At 36.6% G+C, this 24,148-nt stretch overlaps 2 pseudogenes; one reads left to right on the top strand and one right to left on the bottom strand.

Moving 5' to 3' along the window:
* Positions 1-600: 600 nt before the first annotated feature.
* LOC118062028 (putative disease resistance protein RGA3) lies at positions 601-9,807 on the top strand (annotated as a pseudogene).
* Positions 9,808-14,522: 4,715 nt separating this feature from the next.
* Positions 14,523-24,148, bottom strand: part of LOC118061912 (pentatricopeptide repeat-containing protein At1g30610, chloroplastic-like) — a 12,775-nt pseudogene continuing 3,149 nt past the window's right edge.

A 24,148-nucleotide genomic window follows, 5' to 3' on the forward strand; every position in this document is an offset into this window, starting at 1 on the left:
CGCGCGAAAATTCGAACGCGTTTGAAAATATTTTAACAATTTAAATTCCTTTTTTAGACGACGTTGAAAATGCTAAAATGACGAAAATATATTAAAAAAAACATATTTTTTGGATTTTCTTTGTTTTTCTCAATTTTTTTGGATTTTTGAAAATATATCAAAACATGGGTCAAAAATTGGGTAGCAACAGAAAGGAAAAATTATTTTCAGATCATTTTGATATATTGGTATCAAAAATAATTTTTAAAAAATAAAAAAATATATTTTAATACATTTCAAAGTAAAAAACACTTTTGAAAAGTAATAACCAAACATTTTATACATATTTTTTATTATATATAAACCTCAATCATAATTTTACCAAATACATATCTAAATCCAAATAACCTCGTACAACCATACTTTTTAAAAACTTAATTTTTAAAAAATTATAAACACAAACTATCTCAAAAATAAATACACCATCAGTTTCTCATGTTCATGATCAATAGCTTGGAATCGTTTTCTCCTGTCGGCATGGTATTTGGTATAGTTTAAAAGTGATACCAAATACCATGCCGACAAAGGCGTACGTGGAATTTTCTTAGCCATGCCATAACAACATGACAGTAGTGGTTCGTGGAAGATGCTGCCAACAGCCATCAATCAATTAGGGAGGAAGGGACCCTCATGCAACTATGCTCTGTATCTCATCATTCCAAACACACCTCGTTTCATCTTTTAATATTTCACACCATGCTTCTCTCTCTCTCTTGTGCTCAAAATTTCTTCTTTGATCCCCCCCCCCCCCAAAAAAAAAAAAAAAAAAAAAAAGAACAGAGACGGAGAATATGGCAGCAGAGCTTCTTCTTACGTTTGCCTTGGAGGAGACTTTGAAAAGGGTGAGTTCCATTGCTGCTGAAGGGATCGGACTTGCTTGGGGATTGGAGGGCCAGCTGCGAAAGCTCAACAAGTCCTTGACCATGATCAAAGATGTGCTCCAAGACGCAGCCAGAAGGGCAGTAACAGACGAGTCTGTGAAGCGTTGGCTGCAGAACCTACAGGATGTAGCTTACGATGCTGAAGATGTTCTGGACGAGTTTGCTTATGAGATTCTCCGAAAAGACCAAAAGAAGGGAAAGGTACGTGATTGGTTTTCACTCCACAATCCTGTTGCATTCCGTTTGATTATGGGTCAAAAAGTTAAGAAGATCAATGAAGCCCTGGATGAAATCCGGAAAGATGCAGCCGGATTTGGGCCTGGATTGACATCTCTACCTCTAGATAGAGCTCAAGAAGTTAGCGGGGACCCAGATCGAGAGACACATTCGTTCCTTGACCTCAGAAGTTGTAGGAAGGCAGGATGATGTCTCTAAAGTTATGGAATTGCTGACTAGCTTGACAAAACACCAACATGTCCTTCCGGTTGTCCCTATAGTGGGGATGGCTGGCCTTGGGAAGACTACTGTAGCAAAAAAGTTTGTGAAGTAGTGCGGGAGAGAAAACACTTTGATTTAACAATCTGGGTTTGTGTTTCTAATGATTTTAGTAAAGGGAGGATTTTAGGAGAGATGTTGCAAAATGTTGATGAAACTACAAGTAGGTTGAGCAACCTAAATGCAATTATGGAAAACCTTAAGAAAAAGCTGGAAAAGAGGACATTTTTTCTTGTTCTTGATGATGTATGGAATGAAGACCTTGATAAGTGGAATGATTTGAAGGAGCAACTGTTAAAAATTAACAGCATGAATGGGAATGGTGTTGTTGTTACAACCCTCAAAAAGCAAGTCGCAGACATGATGGAGACTTCTCCTGGTATTCAGCACGAGCCAGGAAAACTAACAGATGATGAATGTTGGTCCATTATTAAGCAAAAGGTGAGTGGGGGTGGACGAGAAACAATAGCTTCAGACTTGGAGTCTATTGGAACAGAGATTGCAAAGAAATGTGGAGGGCTTCCGTTGCTTGCTAATGTTTTGGGAGGAACTCTTCACGGAAAGCAGGCAGATGTGTGGCAGTCAATTCTAAAGAGTAGAAATTGGGATTCTCGGGATGTACATGAAAAAGCTTTGCGCATATTGAGATTGGAAGGGAAGAGCTGGTTCAACTTTGGATGGCTGAAGGTTTTCTCAGGCCATCAAATGGGAGGATGGAAGACGAAGGCAACAAGTATTTCAATGACTTGCTTGCAAATTCCTTTTTCCAAGATGTTAAAAGGAATGAGTGTGAGATCGTAACAAGTTGCAAGATGCATGATCTAGTGCATGATCTTGCACTACAGGTCTCAAAATCAGAAGCGTTAAATCTGGAAGAGGGTTCGGCTGTTGATGGTGCATCTCATATTCGTCATCTAAATCTCGTATCTCGTGGGGATGACGAGGCAGCATTAACAGCGGTTGATGCTAAAAAATTGCGAACTGTTTTCTCAATGGTTGATGTACTCAACGGGCCTTGGAAATTCAAAAGCTTGAGAACTCTCAAATTGCGACGGTCTGATATCACTGAGTTACCAGATTCAATTTGCAAGCTGAGACATTTGAGATATCTTGATGTCTCGGATACTGCTATCAGAGCATTGCCGGAATCCATCACCAAGCTCTACCATTTGGAAACATTAAGATTCACTGATTGCAAGTCACTAAAAAAGCTTCCCCAGAAAGTGAGGAATTTAGTGAGCTTGAGACATCTTCATTTTGATGATCCAAAGCTAGTGCCAGCTGAGGTGAGACTCTTAACACGCCTTCAAACTCTACCGATATTTTGATGATCATATGGTTGAAGAGCTGGGATGTTTGAAAGAACTAAGAGGAGCATTGAAGATATGCAAGCTTGAGCAAGTGAGAGACAGAGAAGAAGCTGAGAAGGCAGAACTGAGTGGAAAAAGAATGAACAAATTGGTGTTTGAATGGAGTGATGATGAAGGTAACAGCAGTGTCAATAGCGAGGATGTGCTGGAAGGCCTGCAGCCTCACCCAAACATAAGAAGCTTGACAATTGAGGGTTATGGAGGTGAAAATTTCTCATCATGGATATTGCAACTCAATAATCTGACGGTGCTGAGATTGAAAGGCTGCAGCAAGTTGAGGCAACTCCCAACACTTGGATGTCTTCCACGCCTTAAGATTCTAGAGATGAGTGGAATGCCTAATGTGAAATGTATAGGCAATGAGTTCTATAGCAGCAGAGACAGCGCAGGTGTACTGTTTCCAGCACTACAAATACTCACTCTATCCAGGATGGAGGGTCTTGAAGAATGGATGGTACCAGGTGGAGAAGTTGTTGAAGAGTTGAGCTTTGATAACTGTGGAAAGTTGAAAAGCATTCCGATATGTCGTCTTTCATCTCTTGTAGAATTTAAAATTGACAGTTGTGATGAGCTGAGATATTTGTCTGTGAATTTCATGGCTTCACGTCTCTTCGAGTTTTAAGTATATGGAGCTGTCCAAAGCTGGCATCCATTCCAAGCGTACAACTGGTGTAATTGCTCTCTGCTGCAACCTCTCGTTGCTTACAATGAAAACAATGAACTAATGCAGAATCTCTCTGTAGAGGAATCACTCCTGAAATTGTATTTAAAAATAGCAAATTGCTTGATTACAAAAACTGTCGTTTCTTATGTTATGTTCCCCTCTTAAATACCCTCTATTTAATGAATTATAATCTAATACGTAATTGAACTCTAATCCTAGTCTAACTAGGAAATTGCCAGCTAACTAAAATAATAACTACAGCTAGACTAAGAAATAATAACTACAGCTAGTAAGCTTTCACGGTTCCTTGGTTTCCCATGTTTCTGTCTTCCAGTAGTCTTTGTGTGTTACAAGGTTCCTTCCTCTGTCTCCTCCTGATTTGCTAGCAATCCTCTGAAGAACTTGACTCTGGCAAGTTATGGTGAACATAGGCAGTAAACAATTCTGGGTGCAGACGCTGAAGCTCAGTACCTTTGACCCATGCAGAGTCGGATAGGGGTCGATGTCGCCAGTGGACCAAAAATTTGTAATATCCCCCGCGACGCGTAGAAACGAACTGGTGATCCATGATTGAGGCAATGTCCTCTTGTGGTGTGGTGGTTGTAGAGACTTTAGGGAGGTACGCTGGCATTTCCTCTGTTCTGGAAGTATGACTTGAAACATCTTCATCACTTTTAAAGGCAGTAATGTCTTCAATGTTGAAAACTGGGCTAATGCCAAATTCAGAAGGTAGGTCTATGACATAGGCATTGTTGCCTAATTTCTTAATAATACGAAAAGGACCCGCACGACGTGCGTGTAGTTTAGAGAAACTTCCTGAAGGAAATCTTTCTGGTTTGAGACGAACCAGCACCATGTCACCACTGTGAAATTGTTTGTCCTTGCGCCTAACATTGGCAGAGGCGGCGTATGCTTCAGTATTAAGTGACAGACGTCTTTTGACCTCTGTATGAACATCTCTTATGTATTCTGAAAAATCCAAGCCAGCTTCACTTGGTCTTGGAGGCAAGGGTAGTGGTTTGAGATCCATGGGGGTGTAGGGTCGTCTCCCATATACTGCTTCAAATGGTGTGTGTCCTGTAGATCTATTAACAGAATTATTAATAGCAAACTCTGCTTGTGGGAGCACAAGGTCCCAGCTGGTTGCATGATCTGCAATGAGGCAACGTAGCAGGTTTCCCAAACTTCTGTTGAGGACTTCAGTCTGGCCATCTGTCTGCGGGTGGAATGCGCTGGAAAACTTTAACTTTGTCCCCATTTTGGACCATAAAGTCTTCCAAAAATAGCTAACAAATTTGACATCTCTGTCAGACACAATGGAGAGGGGTACACCATGTAGTCTGATCACCTCTTGTAAGAATAAAACTGCTACTTTGGATGCATCAAAGGTCTTGTTGCAGGGGATGAAATGAGCCATTTTTTAGAATCTATCAACTACTACCATAACTGAATCATTTTGTCGCACAGTCCTAGGCAATCCGAGAACAAAATCCATGCTAATATGCTGTCATGGGTGGTCTGGGATTGGGAGGGGTGTGTAGAGTCCAGCTTGGTTTTTGGTTCCTTTGTTTAGTTGACAAATCCTGCACCTATCAACCACTTTGTGCACATCTTTACGCATTCGAGGCCAGTAGAACCGATCAGCAACTATGGCAAATGTCTTGTCATAGCCAAAATGTCCGGCCAATCCACCACTATGGAGTTCGGTTATGATGAAGTCACGTAGTGAGCCTTTGGGGATGCAGAGCTTAGTACCACAAAATAAGTAATCATCCTTCAGTGAATAGTCTCCTCCAGTGATCGTGATTTTGGCTTGTAAATTGCTCCATATTGTGCCAAAATCATCGTCATCAGTGTATTGAGTCTTAATTTCTTCGAAGCCAGTAGTATGAGCTGAGAACATTTGTAGCAGGTGGGGTCGTCGACTTAGTGCATCTGCCACTTTGTTTTCTGTCCCTGCTTTGTGTTTGATGATGAAATCAAATTGTTGCAGATATGTTGTCCAACGAGAATGCCTTGGGTTGAGTTTGCTTTGAGAGCCAAGGTGTTTCAAAGAGTCATGATCTGTGTAAAGGATAAATTCTCTATGGATCAGGTAAGGACGCCAATGTTTAATTGTCTAAATCAAGGCATAAAATTCCATGTCGTATGTTGAATATCTCTGACGAGTATCATTGAGCTTTTCGCTGTAAAAAGCGATTGGATGTCCTTCTTGACTTAGAACCCCCCCGATTCCTATATGTGAAGCATCACAGGCGACTTCAAAGAGTTTGGAGAAATCAGGGAGTCTTAGTACTGGTGCATTCCCTAGCTTATCCTTGATGTCAGCAAAGGCTTTGTTTGCTGCTGTTGTCCATTTGAAATTGGTACCCTTTAGGCATTCGGTTATTGGGGCCATGATAGTGCTGAAATTACGGATAAAACATCGATAAAATGTAGCTAGGCCATGAAAGCTACGGACCTCAGAGACATTTTGAGGTGTTGGCCAATTCTGAATGGCTTGTATTTTTGCGGGATCCACTTCAACACCTTTGCTGGAAATGATAAAGCCTAGAAAATAGACTTTCTTCTTCAGGAATGAACATTTGGCATGATTAATATAGAGTTGCTCTGCTTGTAATGTTGTTAAGACTTGCTCCACATGTGCTAAGTGATCCTGCAAACAGTTGCTGAAAATTAAGATATCATCAAAGTATACCACAACACATTTTCCCAGGAATGGTTTGAGAATTTGTGTCATAACACGCATGAAGGTGCTTGGTGCATTGGTTAATCCGAAGGGCATGACTAGCCATTCAAATAGCCCCTCTTTTGTTTTGAATGTTGTCTTCCATTCGTCTCCAGGACGAATGCGAATTTGATGATATCCGCTACGTAGATCAATTTTGGTAAAAATAGAGGCGCCGTTTAGTAAGTCCAACATGTCATCCATCCGGGGGATTGGGAATCGGTATTTGACTGTTATTTTATTAATTGCTCGACTGTCAACACACATCCTCCAGCTTCCATCTTTTTTTGGTGTGAGCAGTACTGGAACTGCGCAGGGACTAAGGCTCTCTCGGATGAATCCTCTGTCCATTAGCTGCTGGACCTGTCGGTTGAGCTCCTCATTCTCCGCAGGGCTCATCCTGTAATGGGGTAAATTGGGTAAAGATGACCCTGGGATGAGATCAATTGCGTGCTGTACATCCCGCATTGGTGGCAGTTGGTGGGGCATCTCATCTGGCATGATGTCTTGGAATTTTTTCAGTATGGATGCTAGCTCCTTGGGCACTAGGCCATCAGTTTGTTTCACTTCACGCCTTACTACAAACAACAACATTTGTTCGCCATTGACAGCTTGAGAGAACTGCCTCATATTTAATACTGGTACCTGTTTTTGTGTTGTTTCAAATTCTGCAATCGGTAGTGGGACTAGGACTAGCCTCTTGCCTTTAAACTGGAAAGAGTAGGTATTGGTGTAACCATTATAAGAGACTCTTCTGTCGTAAAGCCATGGGCGTCCCAATAACATGTGGCAGACGGTCATTGGAATGATATCGCACCATGCTTCATCTACATACTCTTTTCCTAATGAGAACTGTACTAGGCAACGGTGTTTGACTAAGACTGAGTTGTGTTCATTAACCCAACTTATTCGGTAGGGAGATGGGTGTGTCTCGGTCTTCAAATGTAGTCGTTCTACTGCGGTTTCAGAGATTACATTCATACCACTGCCGTTATCGATTATCATATTGAGTGCTCTGCCCCCATGTTCTAGTCGCGTATGGAAGATGTTGGTGCGCAACCAGTCCTGATTTGTTCTGAGTTCAGTTTTATTTCCTGTTAATATTCGATGAATAACACAGCTTGGAAGATCAGAAGCGTCCAGGTGTTCCTCCTTCTCAGTTGCAAGGTCTTCAATTTTCTCTCCTTCCGCCTCCCCCATTACTGTTAGCTCTTTTTCACATATAAAGGCAAGCTTCTTATCTCTGGTGGGGCACACCACAACATAGTGTCCGAATCCTTTGCATTTGTAGCACTGTGGACCATCACTTGTAACCTTTGCTTTTCCTCTTTGTTCTCCCAGTATTGAGCCACTTGATCTGTCATATGGTAAGTGTGGTTTTTGGATGGAAAAGTTTGTCGAATGTCCTGGTTTTCCCTCCATTGGCATGACTTTCTTTCCGGTTGTGGTCCCTAATTGTTTCTCAATACGTAGTGCCAGTTGGTATGCTTCTTCCACCGTGATGAGTCTTGCGATTAGCATTTCTTTGTATAGTTCCCCACGTAGGCCATTGCGATATCGGGCTAGTGTCTGTTGATCGGTCTCTGTAATCCTGCTACGAACCGTCAATTCATGGAACCTATCTGTATATTGATCTACTGTTAAGGCCCCTTGCCTTAGTTGCAGCATTTCTTCAAACATCATTTGTTCATAATCAATTGGTAAATATTTCTCTTTCAATCGTTCCTTCATCTCCTCCCAGTTTGAGATTGGTGGGCGTTGAGTTCGTCGCAGTTGTTCTTCTACGCTTCCCCACCAGACACGAGCATGTCCCTTTAATTTCATCCTGATATACCGGACTTTTCGGTCTTCCGATACATCAAACCAATCAAAGTAGTCTTCAATGGTAATTAGCCAATCTTCGAAAGCATGTGATTCCAGTTTGCCATAGAAGTCAGGCACATCCACCTTCATTCGCTTGGTGAGTTCATCGATTGGTTGAGTCTCCAGTCCTCGCCTGTTACGGTGTCGTGGAAGTTCTTCTCTGTTATGGTGCAGGTGTTGTGGAACCTCTTCTCTGTGATGTTGTAGTCGGTGGTGTTGGGGTTCAACATCTCTATATTCAGCGTCCAGATTTTCCCCTGGTGCCTCTTCACGAAATTGTCCACGCCCCCTTCTATTGGGAGACCTTGCTCTACGTTCATCCACAGCATCCATTCGGTTAGCAAGTTGTTCTAACATAGTGGTGATATGGATGATTTGTTGCTGTAAATCTGTATGTTCGCATGGGGAATTAGTAGGGGCTGAGCTGTTTGACATTGGATAGGAATTACCACTCCGGGTTACAGTCATGAACCGCTCTGATACCAATTTGGTGTAATTGCTCTCTGCTGCAACCTCTCGTTGCTTACAATGAAAACAATGAACTAATGCAGAATCTCTCTGTAGAGGAATCACTCCTGAATTTGTATTTAAGAATAGCAAATTGCTTGATTACAAAAACTGTCGTTTCTTATGTTATGTTCCCCTCTTAAATACCCTCTATTTAATGAATTATAATCTAATACGTAATTGAACTCTAATCCTAGTCTAACTAGGAAACTGCCAGCTAACTAAAATAATAACTACAGCTAGACTAAGAAATAATAACTACAGCTAGTAAGCTTTCACGGTTCCTTGGTTTCCCATGTTTCTGTCTTCCAGTAGTCTTTGTGTGTTACAAGGTTCCTTCCTCTGTCTCCTCCTGATTTGCATCAACAACACTGCACAGCGCTGGTGGAATTGTGTATATATTGGTGCGGTGAGTTGATCTCAATTCCTGGTGATTTCCGAGATTTGAATTCTTTGAAGGAATTGATTGTTAAAGGGTGTAAATTGAGAGCTCTTCCAAGCGGACTACAATGTTGTGCATCTCTAAAGGAATTGTGGATAGAGGATTGGAGAGAGCTTATCCATAGCAATGATTTTCAAGAATTGTCTTCGCTTCGAAGTTTATCGATTAGCGGTTGTGATAAGCTCATTAGTATTGATTGGCATGGTTTACGACAATTACGATCTCTTGTTAAATTAGAAATCACTGCGTGTCCCAGTTTGAGAGATATCCCAGAGGATGATTGGTTGGGCGACCTCACCCAACTGCAGGAATTGATAATCGATGGTTTCTCAGAGGAGATGGAGGCTTTTCCTGTAGGAGTTTTAAACTCAATCCAACACCTCAACTTGAGTGGGTCCCTCAAATGCCTTCAACACCTCACTGCCTTCGAGACATTGCGGATATTGCATTTCGATGGAGAGGAGTTAGAGGAAGCATTGCCAGAATGGATGACCAACCTTTCTTCTCTTCGATGTCTTTGGATTAGTGGTTGCAAGAATCTCAAGTATATGCCAAGTTCAACAGCTATTCAACGCCTCTCCAAATTAAATGAATTGAGTATCTGGGGATGTCCACATCTTGAAGAAAATTGTAGAAAGGAGAATGGCTCTGAGTGGCCCAAGATTTCTCATATCCCAATGATACACGTGTTTAGGTAAGTTGGGGTTTTAATTATTCCGTTACTTTGTAGTATGCTGAGGAGAGAGAACTAATTAAAGTATTCAAATTAATAAAAGCAATAATTAGACTTCATTCTTTCAAGAATGGTTTATTTCTCATATCCCAACATTCTTTAGACTAAAATAAAATTTAACCAAATCAATCATAATCAAAAGCAATAATTAGATACTAATATCTTATTATCTTTTATTATTATGTTAACCAAATTTATACTTTGATCAATGATAATATCAATAACCATAAATCATGATTTCTGTGGAATATATAGGACGGACACTATAAAATGCCATTATTATTTAGCTTTTACTATGTATCAAAATATACATATATCAATGATAAAATCAATAGCAATCCAGCATTATTCTAATATCATTCTTACAAAATAATTTAACTTATATTTATTGCATTGTCTATGCAGTATTATTTATTTTAAAATCATCAATTTTATATATAATTATGATTCTTAAAACAAACCATTAAATCTTAAAATTAAATACTTTATATACATATGAATTTAATGATGATTTGTTAAAATTGAAAAATTATAACCATGAAGTCAATAATTTAAAATGTCATTAGACTTTTGCTTTCTAAAAAAATTACCTAATCATTTCTTGCCTAACCAATTTTAACTTAGCTAATTTCATTTAATAACAACCAACAAGATTATTACTGAGATTACTAACCAATCACTTTTTAGTAGCAAATAAAATTAAAGCTAAAAACACTATTTAGTTGACTCCAAGATTAAAAAGAAAAAAGAAAAAAAAAAAGGCAAACTTGGCTCCAGTTTATATAATGTGTTTGGTTAAGAATGCTTTTAAAATTGAGGTTATAAAATAATTTAAAAAAATACATATTAATATTGATGATTTTTAATTTAAATATTGTGGATTTAACTATTGCTATTACATTATAAAATAAATTATACTTTATATAAAATATTTTTTTTTATCATTCCATTGAACGATCTACAATTCCATCACGTCTGAAATACATTCGACAATTTTCTTGGTTTCTTTAACACACAACAACATAACTTGTAAAATATAATCAGGAACAAATTAGAATTGTGATCAAATTCTGCAAATACTATGTCATCAAGCAAATAAAACACAATTAAAAAATAAAAAATATTTTTTTTACTGGGTCAGACCCGGTTCAATGCATTTTACTGTTCAAGTGTCCACTGTTTATTGAATAGTGGAGCATGCTACACTGTTTAGTGAGCAGTGTAGCATGGTTGCCTTTTGTTGCCGCGCAAGAAAGCAGTAGCTTGTTGCTTTCCATCTCCCTGCGTTCCGCACACAATTTATTGTGGGACCGATGCACATTAAGCAGTTTTTTTTTTGTTAACCATACATTTATTCAGTGCGTTTTTGAAGAAACACAAACTCTAACACGTAGCCAAACGGGATCTTAGTGACCATGGAAATGGTCGTCCCAAGCCACCGTCGACTTGCTCCTAGTGTTGTTACTGGTTTTATAACAGTTCGATGGCATTATAGTAAATTATAAAAGAAAATAATTCTAAACACAAGAAAAACTTAACCAAGATTTCTTGATGTGTAATTGTATAATAATATTTTTTACATTGTCGGATGGGAAAAAAAATCAAAGCTAAAAGTATTTAATTGATTAAAAAAATGTGGTTAAATTTTTGATATATAATCCTTGATCGGTAGCAACTATATGCTATATTACTCTATTCACGAAAATATCTTCATACTGGACTTTAAAATAAATATAATCTCAGTTCCATCTAATACATATAAATATCACTAACAGGTTATATATATCTCTCAAAATAATTTTTAACAAAGCCACTAGTTCTCAAACAGACACTAAAAGGGTGTTCGGGAGTGTGATTGTTGTTATTTTTAAAAGTATTTTTTACTAAAAAATAAATTAAAATTATTTTTTTTATTTTAAAAAAATTATTTTTAATATCATCACATCAAAATGATATGAAAACACTAAAAAAATATCAATTTGAAGCAAATAAAAAAAATAGTTTTTTAATTTTTTTAAAAAACACTTTTGAAATGAAAAAACAAACAGAGTTTAAATATACTATTTTCCTTATATTTTTTAAAAACAAAATAAATTATCGTCCAAAAAAAAAACAAGAATTGATTTTTTTTAACATTAAAATCATAAAAAAAATATATTAATTTAATATTTTTCAAGTAAAACAAACTCTTTTTTTTTTTACTCTTCATTGATCATTTTATTTATTTTTATCTCCTTTTCAAAGATAAAAAGAAGATAGCAAAGAAGGCATCTCTTGTAGTTTTTTATTTTTATTTTTGTTTTTGTTGCTACAAAATGACACGATGAGAATGGCTAAAAAATCTTGAAGATTAGTAATAGTTTTATACTAGTATAATCTCAATCTTTGTAGAACCATTAGTAGCGACCAATGACTTATTCCATATCATACCCTTTTTCATGTCATCTTGATTCTCTAAAATCTCCTTTCTCTCTCTCTCTCTCTCTCTCTCTCTCTCTCTCTTTTTCATTTCGATAAATTAGGATAAAAACAACATATTTTTATGTTCGCTCTTAACAACTTCCCTTTTCTTTCATTACTATATTAAAGGTATAAGTATTACATTGTTTGTTATGCATGGCATTCTTATCATATTATCATGGTCTATACAGCAATAAATGACATACATCCATAGATACAACATCATATCAAATACTATATAAATATCTCTTACCTATAAAAAATAAAACAAGATAATATTCATCCATGATTACATTGGGATCTCGATTCATCTACTTCAATTTGTAGGGTATATGGTGTTTTTTTTTTTAAGTTGCAACTTCTCTACTACTTCAATTAACACCACCTTTTCACAATTACCACTATCAATAATCAAATTAATAACACTGTCCTTGAAGGTACAAGTTGAAAGAAAAAGACTAGTGTGTAGCCAATCATGATTTGAATCACTTTTAAGAATAAGCAAACTCTTTTGGATAATTGAGGTAGCATCATCATTATCTTAGAAAACCTCCTCACTACCATATTAATCATCATAAATAGGATCACTTCTCTTCTCATTATGCTATTTTACTTACAAATGTTTACACTTACGACTCTTTGGTTTATGGCACTTATAAATTCAATGTCCTAATTCATCATATCTAGAACTTGAACTTTAACTTGTAATATATTTAGTTATCGATTCGGGCTAAATGAATGATATTTTTTTTGTTAGCGCACACCTCCTTGTTATTTTGGTCAAATCAAAAGCCACCTTTATTAATTACCCTAATAACCTATTGTTTATCCATAATCAAAGCTCTCTTATAGGCTTACAAAACTATTTATAAAGAATGCAAACACAATACATCTTGCATGAACTATCATAATCTACTTTAAGTACCTAGCAATCAACTACTCTTTCTGAAAAATCATTCTTAGTCACCGGTTGGTAGAGTTTTCAATGTACTTAGCAATAGTTCTCCCATCCCAATGTATGGAGTCATTGGTAAAAAGTTTAAATGTATCCAAACGGAAAAAAGTGTTCCTTTATCTTTCTCTTTAATTGCTTCCACCAAGCATAAGCTCGCCCTTTTAATCTAATACCAATAAGCTTCACCCTTATCTGCTCTTAAACTTTTATGCACTTGAAAATCCTTTATACTTCATTCAACTAAATGATAAACTCTTCCACTTGTAAAGTTCCTACAAAATTAGAAAGTTTAATTTAAAAATCAAAATCTCCATGAAGTGCTGCTCAATTAAAAGGTTGCCTCCTCTAGATTAGCCATGGTTCACAATTACTCTCCTCTTATTCTTGTTGGGTGTTTTATTTCAATTGTCACGTAAGCTTTGCGATCTACCATTGTATATCCTCAATTTCTAGCTCATGAACCTTTTTCTCTAAAGAGGAAACCTCTTCATCCTCTCCTTGAACATGTTTATTTTTATTATTTTTTCCAGCTATAGTTATTTTGCAGCATACAACAAGCAAACAATAATCAAAGATTGTTAGGTTCTGATACCATCTAATATAAACAGAAATAATACAAAAAAAAATAGCAAAAACAAACAACACAATTCTACTAAAAAGGATCATCACACCAAAAACTAGAATTCAAAATTTTATTTCTTAATAATTTACCATGTCAAGTAGTTTCCTTTGTAAGAGATTTACAACTCCTTAAATAAACTAAAAAAACACCTAAACAAACTAAAAACCTTGAAAATTAAAAAAAAAAACCAATAAAATTCATAAACAAAATAAAAAATAAAATTATTAAACATAATATTTTAAAATAAATAGAAAAAAATATAATAACTAAGAAAAATCAATTTTCCAAAAAGAAAAAATAATCTCCTCGGAAACTCTATTGTCCCTTCATTTATTCGACTAGCTAGTTTGGGCATGTAATCACAATACGAGGCTTCAAGACACCTTGCTCATATATTATTTATAACCACACTAAGGAACACACTATATCACAAGCATTAACAAGTAGATACATCTAGATACATCTGAAGCCATTTTAAAGGCTTACCTCACCTTCATAGAACTTGGATACCTATAACAAGCTTGACAGCTTGAAATGTTACCTTCATTGAACTTAGATACCTATAACAAGCTTGACAGCTTGAAATGTTCTAGAGCAGAGATCCCATCGAGTCCTTTTGCATAGTAGTAGGTCGCCAAGCCCTTTACAGTGGTTTCTTGATAGATTGCGGAGCTTTATACTGATAGAAACTCCTTAATTGGTCCACATAGTCTTGAGGCATTCTCAGGACGAATAATTTCAAGACTCATTCTCACCCTAAACCTTATCACATTAAGATTTCAAGGATTTTCATGATTTAACTGTACAGAAAATCTATGTTTGATTGAATCCAGGAACCTTTACACGAGGCCTATTATAATCACTACAGGATATTAATAGATTTTGCAATACAGGGTTTGGCGAGTTGCTTTGAGCAGCAAGCACACGCACCTCATGCATTAGCCGCATGATGGTGTCCTTTCTAAACCGCTGAGCGTTTTCTTCGAATAAATTCAACCAAGCACTTTTGCAGAATGCTTGAGACTCTCCGGCAGAATTTGTGGTAATACAAGCAAGAGCAGAATCGAAGTCTTCTTTTTCAAGCATCATGCAAAATCTTTGTTTGACAAGAGGCGGCGAAGGAATCCTATCTTCCTGCTCCAAGTGCTTCCAAGTTATTTCCAAAACTTCTCCCTACAGTCACAATGGGAATTTGTAACTTCTCTTGAATTGAAGATTAGAAACAAAAAGAACACTATTGATGTTGTTTAATCGTTGCCACTATACACATACTGCATGTATTTTTGTTTTTATTAATATAGGCATGAACAATTCTTTAGTACTAAATCTGAAGTCTTGAAAGGATAAAGTGAGAAATTGCAATTTCTCTTGACAGTTTATATCTAAAATTTGAAGAGGATAAGGACAAGAAAGTTAGATTTCCATAACTCTGAATTCTGAGATTTTACACTTCCTAAAATTTTCAGAATTCAGAATTTTCTAACAGATGAATTACCTAGAAGCATTTTACAAAGATTGCGTCCAAAGTGTACTAAAAAGATAAGTTCTTATCATCCCTCCTAAGGAATTCAACAAGGCATCCATTTTATTCCTACAAGTGCTTTTGACTGTTCTCATATAATAGCACCTTGAATCAGGCTATTCAGTCAGGACGTAGATGCAGTTTGGCAGCCTAGTGTTATTTTTATGGAGATGCTATTAACATCCATTTCAATAATATGTTCACGTACAAGTGTAATTTCAAATAATCACAACAGATTTGAGAAGTACCTTTCCAGCTCTAGAAGCATCCAGTACCATTCGAAGATGACGGTTTGCATTGAAGTGGAACCCATGGCGCAACATCTTTTGATAAACATACTCAAAATCATCCCACCTGTTCTCTGCAATGCTTGCATCAAGCATGGTGTTGAAAGTATAGATATCTGGTATTACCCGAAACTTGTAATCAGATCTTCTGCTGATATGATTGCCATCATCTAACATCTTGTTGAAAAGCTCGTTTGCTTCTTCAAACAATCCATGTTCTAGATACGCTTTCAGCATTATGTTGCAAGTAACAAGATTTGGGGGGCAAAAGTTCCTCATTTGATTGAAGATGTACACAGCATTTTGAATGTTTCCAGAGTCCAGACAAGCTTGGATTAAGCCAGTGTAAGTTACTACAAGCGGCTTATTAGCAACCTTGCATATTTTCTCAATCTGTGAAATGAAAGAAGGTTGTGATGGACTGTTTGTTCAAAGAAAAGCTAGTGGTAATAATAAGCACACAAATTGTAGGTAGTTGAAGTGACACCAAACCTGTTGCAATCTACTTGTTTATATCATGGAGTTTTACAAAAGCATCAATGAGTGTACAAAATATATAGCTTTAAAGCTTGCAAACTATTAAATGCCCAAAGAGACATCCCAGCAGTTAGGAAAGGGCCCCAATTGTGCAGCCCAAGGCTTCTTCAGTCTCTCAATGAACCAAAGATGCACTTGCAAAACATGCATATTCTGTGCATTCAACATTAGTATAAACTGAAACCTTAACTGGGCAGGCAACAGTTATCAATACACAGATTTTTGCTTTTTGCAGTGATATAGCTCCCCGTGCTCATAAACTCTAATTAGCAACACACCATTCAATGCATTCGGATTGTTTAGCTACAATACAGTGTTCTTTATATTCAGTTTTAAACATGCATGCACAACAGAAACATAGTAGATTAAGCATAAAAAGATTACCAGATCTAGTGCTTCTTGACACCTTCCAGATGTACAGAGACAGCGTGCAAGATCATAATAAAGAGCAGCTGAGCCCACAATTCCCCGTCTTTCCATATCTTTAACAGCCAACACAGCCTCTTCTGTCTTACCCTCTCTCCAAAAAGTATTGACGAGAACTGTATGTAACAAGAATTTGATTTCAAAATGAGGTTCTATAAAATCAAATGGAATAAATGATAGATCAGTCAAGCACCTTTATAAACTAAGGCATTTGGAATGGAAGACTTCTGAACTTTTTTGAAGAACTCATGAACCAAGTTGTACTTGCCACAAGCAAGCATGACCTGCTCAAGTATGAGGCAGAAAACCATTTTATCATTTCCTGGTTATTACAAAAACTAAGATGTATATTCAAGAAAATGAGAATATCTAGCAAACTGTTACCAGTTCCATAAGTGCACTTTATAATACAACATAAGGCTTTTCATAGGAAACATTTTTCTTGATGGTAGGCAGGTCAAAAGGATAGCTCATGCTCCTATGCTTTGACAATGATATTTCACACCAAAACCACCCTAAAAGATGCTAGATTGAGCACCTATCTTAAAGAGCAGAAAATGATGGGAAATTATCACTTCATGATGCTATGAAATGGTACCCCCTCTTACTACTGAAAACTAACATTGGAATCCAACATTAACAGATAGTAGAAACTACCACATGAACACATGAGAGTGAATCAAGATCAAACAACCCTTAGAATTATCTTAATTGTTAAGTATCAAGGCGCAGTCATTTGAATATGAACCATAAAATTGAATATGAGAAACAGAAAGCCCAACCAGAGAATTGATATTGTACAGCAAGTTCATATGACACCCTATTCAACCAAACTGATGTACCTAGGTTTTACTAACTTCAAACTGCACAAATCAAAGTCTTTTTTCTAAATTAAACCTTTTATTTAGCACTGGGTAAAACCTGGGGTACGTTCAAACCTCTCAGCCATCATGCACCAGGCAACAGGTGAGATGAATCTCTGGACGACACCAAAGAGGTTGGTGGTAGGATTTGAACCAACAGTTCATGATGTACTTGTACTCAGAAAAAATAAGTCCATGTGCTTAGATTAGAAGTCTAGTTCTATGAACAGCTCTATGAAAGTTGAAATATGGAGTGATAATCATAGTAGCAAGTCAGCAAACATGACTAGCTGTTTATCAGAATAATGATAAACTCATACAACAAGGTATTGCTAAGAATCTAAGATACAGGTTCTGCTGATGTGAAATATTGATAAGAACCATGGATAGTAAAAACAGCTATTACCTCCATAACAAGTCCATACGTTGCAGTAGAAGGTTGCACACCCTTTTCCTTCATCTGCTGTAAGACCCAAAATGCACCTTCCCATTGTTTCCGCCGAACACAAGCATTTAGGACCTACATACAGAAGGAATGTCAAAATGCCGTGGATGATCATAGCTGCATTTATGCATTATGTAAATTGAAATGATTCACAGGTAATTGATTGAATATGCCAAGGGAAATAGATAATGCATGATCAGCATGTCATGGCACAAGTCCATCCTTGGTGTTATACCCAATTAGTGGGAAGAGATGCAATGGATGAGATAGTCAAAATTCTTAGAATGATCTTAAGACTACGGAAAATATGCCCTCTCAAAACAATATACAGTAATCATTTTACTTTGCTGTTACAGGGACCACAAAGCACCCTTTCAGGTCATCTCAAATTTAACAAAGCATGCTTATTGTTTAATCTGTTGATAACAAGATCAGTTCATACCTAGAGAACATGCAGAGAAACTCTAGATTTTTAGATAACAGAGATAAGTCAAAACTTAGCTTAATGGGTATCAGTTAGAAAGGTGTAGATTCCGTGAAAGGGACTTGTCATCCAAAAATTTCAGAGGGTTATTATGTCATCCAGCATTAGCATAAGGTGATGCAATATACTGGGTTTAGCAATTTCTTAAATATCCATAACATTAGCTTCTACCTTGATAACAGTTTTGAACTATCATGTATTTCAGGCTGACTTTGAGCACATGCCCACAAACACATGCATGCAGAGTTAATTACATTTGACATGCTTGGGACAACTAACAGTCATCAATATGGGTTTTGAAGGAAAAATTATAGTGCAGAGGTTACAGACAAATGTTTTCCAGATATAGACGGCTAGTTTACTGCCAAGTGTCACTAACCGCATTGTAGACAACAATATCAGGTTCCAACCCTAGGTCCCGCTTCCCAAGTGCCCCAGATTTGAACTTCTTGGGAGGAGATCGCATGCTATCTATGACATCAAAAAGTTCCTTCATATATCCTGCTTGTCCGAGAGTGACAGCTATAGAACGATAAGCTACTAGGTCAGGATACAAACACATTTCTTGCTGGAGAGAACAGGGGAAAAAAAGAAGAAGAAGCAATGACACAAGTCAGTTAGGATTTCCCTTTATATTGTTCAATTAAATAACCTTGTATTAAATGAGAAAGGAGCAAGGCATCAGATGAAAATTCTTGAGCATTACCTGCATTGCATGAAATAAATTGAGTGCCTCCACAGGTCTCTTTGCCTTGCCAAGTACATGAAGTGCAGTTGTGTAAACATGACTGTATCAAGACATGATGATTTACCCAAATTACCAATCAAAATTTACAATTTTGTGAACTAATTCAAGAGAGGATAAAATTTTGGATTGAGTGATACAAGTCATGAAAACTATATTTAGAAACAGAACAAGCTTTTTTTCTGCAACGTTAAAAAGGTAAAAGAGTATATGTTGCAAAAAAAGCTACACTCCAAAGAACTAAAGTGGGCTTCTCTTTCCTTACAGGACAGAGATTCACCCTGCAGTATGATGTTCAATTTAACCAATTATGTAGAACAATCTAGATTTTGTCTGGGAAGAAACTCTGAGAGATTATCTTTGAAATTTACCAAAGCATCAAGATAAATTCCATTGCTCCTTGAATTTCAGTACTCTGTACTCTAGAAAGGTATTGTTGTTCATGCATACAAACAGCAAGTGCAAAGAAGATGAGAAGATTGTTACCTTAGCCTGTGGGATTTATAGCGTTCTCGTATGTTAAGCCACTACGATAAACTTGTAGCACTCGCCTCCAATTGCCCAATTTACCCAATATCTGGATAATCCTCAATACAGAATGATCTGTATATTTAACTCTAGCACTACGCATTGCCTAGAGAACATCCACTCAGGCATATCAATATCAGCACCATTTAAACCTGCCGAAATGAGCTACTTCAACTTGGCATGATAAATGAATCATCAAAGATACAAAGAATGAGACTGGTTCAAATGAAGCAATGAGCTACTTCAACTTGGCAATGATAAATGAATCATCAAAGATACAAAGAATGAGACTAGGTTCGAAAGAAGCCATAGAAAAGATAGATGTACATATTTAATGTAAGAGAAACTTGTATGTTCACAAGGTTATTGACACAAGCACACATGCCCACATTGAAGAAAGAATAGACAACTATTAGAAATTAGAAAAGTTAATTTGATCTGATGTAAAATTGGGAATAGACAATTATTAGGAATTAGAAAGTGAACTTATCTATGATGTAAAATTTTTACCTAAACTTAATATCTATGACTTGATTTTATACTGGTATATAAAAATTACATCTAAAAATACAAAGAAAGGATATGCTAAAAAAATCCAAGAACAAAGAAAACAAGATTGAATTAGAAATTATCAGGAACAAATTTCATTCCTTGTAAAATTAAAAATTATTAGGAATTTGCTAAAAATATTTAGAATATGAGCATTTTAAGCACATGGATTTAGTTAGGAATTCCACTGGAATGCAGGCTCTCGAGAAATTACTTTCTAAAACAAAAACATCATCCACACAAAAAAGACATTCCCTTCATTGATGTCTTAACAAACTTGTTCCTCCATAATTTGTTTACTTTTATATGAAACTTGTCCTGCTTTTTGGAAAGAACAAAACCAAGTAAGAAACCAACGGCACCCCTTGCCCCCAAGGCTAAGGCTGTCCCACCACAACAAAAACTGCTTGGTGTGACTGTAATCTAAACATGGAGTGAAAGGAGAAGGGGCACATTAATCTCTGGACCACTTGTTACAGTGGCAAATCAGAGTCCAATGAATTCAAAAATGTTATCAGGTATCAGTACACAAAGTTGGAAAAATAAACAGGGACGGAGACATTGTATTGGAAATGCTTCTTTTGACATGAATCAGATTGCTTTTCTCTGTTACATGGAAGACTGGTACAATTACACAGCATTAGATCAAAATACAAAATAGCTTAGCTACACAGAATTTGCACACACATGCCAATAAAATCTTTGTTAGTTGTAATGAAAGGATATTTAAAGTTCAGTTGAAGCTTATGAAGAAAAAAAGAGAGAATTATATAAGAGTATAGATTACACACCAGTTTCCTAGCTTCTTTTTTTTTTTTTTTTTTTATGAATCTTCTCCTCTATTTTCCACATCGGAACTTTTGTCTTGCCAATAACATCACTGGATTGCTCAAAGCTTTTAAACGCAGCCCTTTTCCACTTCAAAAATCCTCACCATATCCCTTTTCAAGAAAGTCGATCACTTCTTTTTGATAATCCGTTTTCTTCTTTGCACATATCTCTTGTCAGTAATTTTATCAGCTTGACTACGATTCGCCTGACAAGTCCACCATTCATTTTGTTGACTCCAGAACCAATGTTCTCTTCTTAAAAGCTTTCCCCTTTAATTCCAAACATATCCAGGAATCTTTAGCATGAGCAAGATTTTTCTTTTATTAAGCCAATAGTTCTATCAATGCTTTTCAATAATATTCTAATACCATAGGACTTTGTTGAGCAATTCGAGTCTTCATACTCTTTGGTTCATTGAAATCCTCTGAGTCTGAATTCATGCTGCTAGTATGATCCCTCAACCATGTCCATCACTCGTTGCCCCTCCCATTTTTCCTTCTAAAATCAGCATGCACACCACTTACTTTTCCACCCACCTTATGATTTGAACTCTCGAATTCTACCTCCTCTATAATCAAGCTCAACATTAACTACATCTTCTTGACCAGAAGCATCCATCACTATTGTCACCAAACTCATCACTTTCCATGACTCCAGACACCTTTTTCGATTGTTAAACCTCCTCAAATCCACATTGCTTTCATGTCTTAACTGATGAAGGGGGCATCACTCTCCTCTAAAATCACCCTTCAAATTATAACTCTATAATTGAGGTCCTCCAAGTCTGAATCATGCTACTGGTTCTATTCCTCAACCATCGCTCATCACTTGTTTAGCTCCTCCATTTTCCTTTCTTTGCGTTAGCATGCAACGTGACTTTCTTGGGCCACCCACCTTAATGATTTGAACTTCTAATTCTCCTTGCTATGTAATTAAGCTTGCATTAACTACATCTCTTGGACCAGAGCATCCATCACCATTGTCACCAATCTCATCACTTTCATGGCTCAAACACCTTTCCCTCGATTGTTAAAACCTCTCAAATTCACACTGGCTTTCATGTTCTTACCAAATGATGGGGCATCACTCTCCTAAATCACTCAACTTATAACTCCTATAGATTGAGGTCCTCCAAGTCTGAGTTCGAAGCTCCCTGTGCCATTCCTCAACCATTCGCTCAATCACTTTTGTAGCTCCTCCCCTCTTCCTTCTTACATTAGCATGCGCATGACTTTCTTTGCCGTTCCACATTAATGACTGAATCTCTAAATTCCTTCTCCTCTGTAATATCAAGCTTGCGTTAACCTACATCTTCTCACCAACAGGGTCCTCCATTAAGCAATTCTCGCCGAACTCATCACTTTTCCATGACTTTGGACACCTTCCTCGATCCTTAAACCCCCTCAATTTTTACACTCCTTTCCATCTTCTTTCCAACAATGGCGCATATTCCCTCTAAATCATGCTTCACTTAATAACTATTGACTTATGTACTTGATTTCTTGTTTCCTTTCAGTCTTAACAGACTCCATAAAGCTTCAAATACTCACCAAAAGATGGTTTTAAGATTCTAGCTTCTTTCTCAATAAACCCACAACCACCAACTCAACCGATTATCAAGACCTCGTTTTTTTTTGCAATTTGCCTTAACTCTTAAACCAACAACTCTCATTGCTTTCCCACGCTGCTCTTCAATGGAACACCAGAAATTGGAGGTCTCCAAGAATTCAAAGGTCCCGCATGAAAAGGAATTATGGTTTCCAGCTTACATTACAGGGTTAAGTTCTTTTCTTTTCAAAAACCCAGATAAACCGTTTATTTGCCCATTGTAAAAAATTAATCAACCTCCATATTATCCAATTCTACACACACAGTTCTCAACAAGCCAAGCAAACCTCTATCTTGGAGTCACTAAAAAAAGATTCCCTAGCTTTGCCTATGATTGAAAAATTACATTATCATAAAAAAAGTTGATCTTTTTCGCTAATATACTGAAAAATTGACCTTCAATAATCTGAATTTGTGAATAAAAAAAAAATATAACCAAGATTGAATTAGAAAAGAAACCATGTTAACTTACAAAAGTTCCCAGGAGAAAAGAAGCATGAGAAGAATGCTGAATTATTTACTATAAAGTCGAAGTTTTCTTTTTCAGTCACTGGTTCAGTGCATGTGGTCGAGACATAACAATGATGACAACCTTTTACAAAAGAACTTAAATCGTGGCAGACCAAATCTCCAAAACTAGCAGTTCGTCTGTTTGCACAATAGAAGCCGCATGTCTGTCATTTGGGCCTCTGGATTAATATTAGGATGGTTTAATCTAAGGGCTGCTCAATTTTTAATTGGGCCAAAGAGTAACTTTCAAGTTTCCTACATTCCACTTGTGAAACAAACAAATCAAGCCAGACCCAGATTTTAAATTAGAAGAATCAACCCAATTGATCTATTTTTTTAGCCAAAAGAATAAAAAAACAACAATCGCCCCGTTCGTTTAACTGTTGAAAAATTGGAGTTCTGATTAGGTCAAAATCTAGGATTATTAAGTTTTTTAAATTTTGATAGTAAAAATATTCTCAAACTGCCCTGTACATCAACAAAAACTATAAACTTTTTTCAAATATTGTTAATGCTAGTTTTTGTTTTTGATTTTAAATTTTTTTTGAAAATCATTTTACCCTCCCCCCCCCTTACATTTTTCCAATGTTTAATAAACATAAGGATAAGTTGGTCAAGAAAACTGAATTCTAATAAAAAACATTTTGTTTAGTTTCTGTGAAAAAAACACAAGCAAACCCATGCTTTGGTTTCTCCTTTGTTTAATCAAAAAAGATATGCTTTCAATCCCCTCCCATCTCTTCATCTTCCTCTTCTTTTTTTCAATTGCTTCTCTTCCAATAGAACCTGACCCAGCCAATGTCCCCTTCCCAATCCGCTACCCTTTGGCTCTCTTCTCCTTCTCCTTCTCTTAATGCTTTTCCTGTAAACGTTTTCCTTCTTTGTTGATGGATATGCGTTTCAATGTGCTTTCTAGGGCGTGACGTGCGTGCCATTGATGATGAAATGCACAGTGGATGTTGTGTGCGTTAATGATGAATGATGATGCACAGTAAATGAAAGGGGAATTGGTTTGGGTTAGAAAAATCTTAGACCGTGAATATATGTGCGTTGA

This window comes from Populus alba, chromosome 1, assembly GCF_005239225.2.
Source record: "Populus alba chromosome 1, ASM523922v2, whole genome shotgun sequence".
NCBI classification, from domain to species: Eukaryota; Viridiplantae; Streptophyta; class Magnoliopsida; order Malpighiales; family Salicaceae; genus Populus; species Populus alba.